General features: G+C 31.1%; 1 protein-coding gene across 5 annotated transcripts in view; it reads right to left on the reverse strand.

The window, feature by feature from the left end:
* Positions 1 to 1345: 1345 nt before the first annotated feature.
* Positions 1346 to 6266, reverse strand: part of LOC100162087 (gamma-aminobutyric acid type B receptor subunit 2) — a 304964-nt gene continuing 300043 nt past the window's right edge. For all 5 annotated transcript variants that reach the window (XM_029489763.1, XM_029489764.1, XM_029489761.1 and 2 more), the window contains one exon: positions 1346 to 1859. The gene's annotated coding sequence lies outside the window, so the exon portion shown is untranslated. The remainder of the gene's footprint in view (positions 1860 to 6266) is intronic.

Here is a 6266-nt window from a genome sequence, read left to right on the forward strand (position 1 = left end):
GCCACCCCTGTCATATATCATGAAGGCTAAGAAGGAAGAGGAGTGATAGAGGCATTATCACCGCCCTTAGTATGAGACAATAGGCTGCACGCCTAGTAGCGACACAGGATATTAGTTCGGTTAGGGTATTACCTGAGTAAATAATTTACATTATTTTTTTCTAAACCGTTTGTGTATAATTGGTTATAACAAATTTAGTTAGTCTCAAATTTAGTCTACATTTAGAATACTCGAGTGTTACACCTGGTCATCTATAGAGCCTTTTCGGGTCGTAATAAACTTGTTATTAATCAATAGACGATGATACATGATGAATGATGATATACTATACGATGATTATGGAAGACAATGTTGAGCAATGTTCTAAATCAGCCAAAAAACTGAAACTATGATTATCGACGTCTTTGTCATATTTAACAATTTATTTTATATCTATTAAAAATGACCAACAATTGATCGACTTTGTCAGTCTCTGCAGTGTATTGAAATTGTGATGAGTAAGATTTTTTTGTAAAAGGAAGAAATTCAGAGAGGGGGGGGGGTCAGAACTCTAGAACCTTGCCCCTGCGTACGCCACTGTGCACATTGGTCTGAGAAGTGAACGATAGTTTCCTGGTGCAATGCATAGACATGTAGGTAATAATGTTGTCATTTTTGTTAAAGAAAAACTGTTAGCGATTTGTATTCAGTGCCGCAACTACACATTATGGGGCTGATGTGCAAATCTTAATTTGGGGCCTAAATATACAAAATGTAAATAAATTATTATATTAAGCTATCTAAACAAAAATATTTAATTGTATGATTTATTGTTATAAAAATAGTATTATAGTATAATTTCAACACATCTGTAAATTATCTAACAAAATTGTTTTTTCTTCGCTTGTGCATTTGAAAAATTGTCAATGACTTTCTCTACATCTATCTCGGAAGTTCTTCTCCATTCTATGTTCAGTATGGAAATATCACTGAGACGATCTTCACTTATAGAATTGCGCAAACATTTTTTGAATTATTTGAGTTTAATTTGATTACAATAAATTATAAATATTTAATAATATGAACACATTTGTTTTTTTTACTCTTAATTTAAATTAAATTTTCTTCAGCCACACTTTTACAATTAATTTTAACACATCGATTTGGAGGCCTATATTATATGATTGGGGCATTGGGAGCCGATGTGCAATGCACATTTTACATACCCGGTAGTTGCGGCACTATCTCTATTATGATAGTCTGATCATTTATATGAAGCCTATATTACATTTGTTTTTAATTATCATGGTTACTTAGACGTAAGTTATGAATCGGTATTGACGAAGGTTAGACGCAAGTCTTGTAATTATTGTATGATTTCATGGTTTATTAAAGAATTTATTTCGGCCCGGTGATTCAAAGATAAAAAAAAAAACAAAAAAATAGTAATAGTAATTAGTAGTAGTAGTATTATAAGATTGTCCTAAAATTGCTTTTTCATTCTGATACGAAAATTGTTTTATCCATTCAATCTGCACGCATACACTTTTATATAAAACAATATACATATAATAATAATAATATACATTATGGCTAAATAACACGAGAAAACAATTTAATTTATTTAATTGACAAAAACAATATCATAATGTAAATAACGAAACTAAGGAACTACATAACATTTTTTCTCGTATCTACATCGATAGTACTCGTTTACTTTATGTTTTATATCTCTAAAAATGTAATTTACATAAAACACAAAACAAAAATAGAATAAAAAAAAAACAACAATATTAATTATAATACGATTTAAACGGCCTCGAGCGTGCGTGGCGTTGGAACGTCGTCGTTTCTTGGTCCCGTAATGTATGATTTGTCTTCTGAAAATAATAATAACACATCTTTTACTTTTACGAATCTATGAAATGATGGTCGATGGATAATATTTTATTATTTTATTATATGGATATACTATAGGAACTAAAAAAATACTTAAGACACACTCGACATAACATAATATACCAACCTGTTATAAGTTACAAGTTATAATATAATATTATAGTCCAACATTTTTGTTTGGTTTCAAGTTTAGGTATTCGTCGAGTATAGGTGAAAATAATATGTATAATGTTTTACAAATAATATACCTTATAGGTAGTTTATACCTACACTACTGCAGAGTGCTGATGATTCCCCTTTTTTATAATTAAAAAAGAATACCTACCTAGCAAAAGAGTTTTTAATAATGTTTACTTCGACTTCAAGCTAGGTATTATCATTGAGTATATATTAAATGTATTACAATATGTCAATATCTCTCTCTCTCTCTCTCTCTCTCTCTCTCTCGTCTCTCTCGTCTCTCTCGTGGTATTCAACCCTTAAGGTAGGTTTTGAAGTTGGACATGCGCTCTCCACTCTTCCCTGTTCCCAGCTAACCTCTTCAGTTCGGTGTAGTTTGATGGTCAAGCATCGGAAATCATTTGTTTGACAAATGAAGTTCTTGGACATCCTTGGCCTTTTTTACCTTCCATTTTCCCTTCTATTATTCTGTATATTAGCTCATTTTCGTGCCTCAATATGTGACCTATCATGTTCTATCGTCTTGCCCTGATGGTTTTGAGTATCTCTCTTCCTTCATCTATTTCACTGAGTATGCTTTCGTTGGTTCAGTGTTCTATCCAACTCACTCTCAGCATCCTTCTCCATTAACTCCAACACCACATTTCAAAGCAATACATATACTCAAAATTATCTTTGATATTTTCCACTGATAGGTAAGCGCAGACACAACATTTCCAATTTGACTCCATTTCCACCCATTCTATAAACATTAATTTTTCATTTTTAGTTTTAATGCATTAATTAATTGAATAGATTCAAAACCATAGTTTGGAAAACATGTCGATCATGTGGATTGTGCACAACAAAAAACATACATTTTGAACTATAATAAATATTATAGTAACTTATTAATTATTTCAAATTAATTATACTAAATAAGCCTTTCTGCATTTTTATAGGCCCTAAAGATTAGACGTACACAAAGTTTTATTAATTATTTAGGTATATACCATCCGATGTGTTAAATTATATTAATAATAAACTGGATTTTATGCTCGACTTACGTGACTTAAAGGCATCGTGATATCATATATTATATATTTATGGAAAATGAATTTTATGTATTATATTGTTAATAGGTACCGTTGATCGAACTTCGATTATTGAAGAGAATTTTGATGAAGGTGCACGTTAAGCACGTATAGGAAGGTACCTACTACCTAAATAAAACATAAATAAAAATCGTCAAGACAGCAGGGATGGCTGCAGTGTTCAATAGCAATCGCGTGAATATTTTATAAAGTATAGTGTAAACTTATACAATAGACTAAAGGTACCTACGTCATCGTAAATCTATTCTTTTCTCCCTGACCAATAAAGTTTTACCTTTTTTTGAGAGACGCGTGAAATATTTTCAAAAATTATAAATATTGCATCATATATCGCATTATGTAAATGGTGACCAAAGTTGATGGTTATAGGTACCTACTTACTTATGACATATTTAAGAAAATCACTTTAAGGGTAGTGTAGCCCTGTAGCTTAAGTATAATAATATAAGTTAAAACTCATATAGGTACTTGAAGGTAGCATGTATTATTATGTACTATACAGGGCTTGGAACCTTTATGATTAGGTATACAATATATATTATGTGTATTGTCAAACGAGGAGTAAAAACAATTTTGAAGAACATTTTCAGGTTTTTTTTTGTGGACAAGAAAATATGAGAATAGGCATCTCCTTTTCAGGTAGGTAGGTAATAAATATTTTGTTTACAAATAGTAATATGAAATACGCTATCAACAATGGAACTGTATAGACATAGGTATTTTATGTACCTATATGTGTTAAATTTTTTTTTTTTTTTTTTATAAGGTATATACAATCTGTTCCTTTAGGGACAATAAGAATATGTGATATATGAAGAAAAATATTTACATGAAAAAACGTGATGGGAGGAGTCACCCAGTGGTTACACTACCCTTACTTGATACATTTTTTTTTTTTAAATTAATTATATATTATTTTTAATGTATATAGCTACTTCAATTATTCATTGAGAAGGTCTCTACACCATTTCCTTCTGAGCCTCCTGGGAGGGTTCCCAGGAATTGTGAAAGTGGCAAGGTTTGAAATGAGGGGGTTGGTATGAGAAGGGAGTTTTGAGTGGAAACGTTTGTAACAGGTTACTGCTTCTTCGTGGACTGTTTTAATTTTTAGATCGGTGTGTAAAGTTAGGTTTGAAATATAAGGAGGAGAATTTGTGATTTTATGAAGGATGTTGTTTTGGAAGGTTTGAATTTTATTAGTGTTGGATTTTTTGGCATTTCCCCAGAGTTGAAGACCACAGGTCCAAAAATTACAAAAATTACACAAATGTTGCGAAGTTTGCCGATGACAAGGCTATTATTTTTATACATGATAATCCTCACATAGCTTCCCTCAATCTTCAACTCCACTTCGACCTCATGGCTGATTGGTATAAAAAATGGCGTATCAAAGTTAACCAATCTAAATCACTTCATACAACTTTCATTCTTCGTCTTCCTCCTTGTCCTACGGGCTACGGTATCACTAGACAATATTCAAATCCCTACCTCTCAGTCGGCTAAATACTTAGGTCTGACTATCGACCGTCGCCTCACATGGTCACATCATATTAAAGTTAAAAGGCTTGCCTTAAATGCGCGATTCCGTGTCCTCAAAACTCTAATTACTAAAAACAAACACACTCCATTAAATATTAAACTCTTAATAATTTATAAATCCTTGTTTAAGCCTATGTGTTAAATAGAAATAAAATTTAACTACAAATTTAGAAATTTAGAAAAAATATTTATAAATGACCTTTGATTTAAATTAAAAGTGAGTACCGTGATAGTATTAAAGACTTCTTAATGTGGTTTTTCATATAATATGTTTCAGGAAACAGTAGCGCAGTATAGAGCTTGCCATGTACTATCAGTCATCAGATAATATTATAAATATATAATTATGAGTCAGGTAGGTACCATTAGGTAGGTACCAACGTAGGATGTTCTTAGAATATTTTGGTAATAAGTAATAACCAATAACATCATACCATAGCTAAGTTCGCAATTACCTTAAAATATCAACTTGATATTTGATATATTGTTGCCTGTTGGGTAAATTATTAAATTACTGTTAAAAGGTAGCTGGTAGTCTATTCGTCTGGGTTCTAGGCAATTAGCACGTCCAGCACATAACACTCTCGATAATCCTTCATAGATTAAAGCAGAAATGTATAATATAGGTAATACTATTTTTACTATAACAGAATATAAAATAAAATATCAATAAATCTATTATTTTATTTTACAGGGTCTGTATAGGAATATGAATTAAAAATATATCATTTAGATTACCTATTTTGTGGTTTTGTGTAACATAATCGTATAACGCCATCAACTAATATCTATTGTAGTTACCTATTTGTCTATTGAGTTATTGTATATCGTATTATAAAATAATGATGGATTATTAAGATAGTAAGATCAAAGGCAATAATAATACGAACCTATAAATTATAATTAATAAGTACGTAATAACCATATTATAATATGTCTAATTTAATATAATATACAAGCTGCATAACTCGACTTTGCCCTGGAAAAAATGAATAGACATAAAATATGGTGCTATTTGGTGTATCTCGGTCTTAGTGTAGAGTGTAGGTAATAGTACCTCATTTCACGAGCAAATTGGCATCGGTGTATCTCGATTTGTGCACTAATTCGACCGTGATGAGCAATCCCCGAATCCCCCTGTGGCGTATTGGATATTATTATAGTACTTATGTTTTGCAATATATTTACGAATATGGTTTAAACTATTCTCTAAACTTTCCTGATATCTCTAAGAACAATCACTTGAATCATGGACGTAACTTTGGCTATTTGTATGGGGCGGGGGAGGGAACTTTATTTTATGTCGATAAGACTATAGGTATAGGTACTTATAATCAAATACCAAGGTAGCATTACCTACCACCCCTAGTTTACGCTTCCACGGAGAATTTCGGCAAAATAGGTCAATTTGATTTTGAGTCTATAAGCTACAAATATAAGCACATGATCGTAAACATGAATAACAATAACAATTAGTTAAATTCAAGGCTGGGAATTAACGAGTTAAAAAGTTAAAGTTAAGTTACTTTTAACTAAGTTACTTAACGAGTTACTTTTTTTAAAGTTACTTCTAAC

The sequence above is a fragment of the Acyrthosiphon pisum genome, chromosome A2, assembly GCF_005508785.2.
Source record: "Acyrthosiphon pisum isolate AL4f chromosome A2, pea_aphid_22Mar2018_4r6ur, whole genome shotgun sequence".
In the NCBI taxonomy this organism is placed as follows: domain Eukaryota; kingdom Metazoa; phylum Arthropoda; class Insecta; order Hemiptera; family Aphididae; genus Acyrthosiphon; species Acyrthosiphon pisum.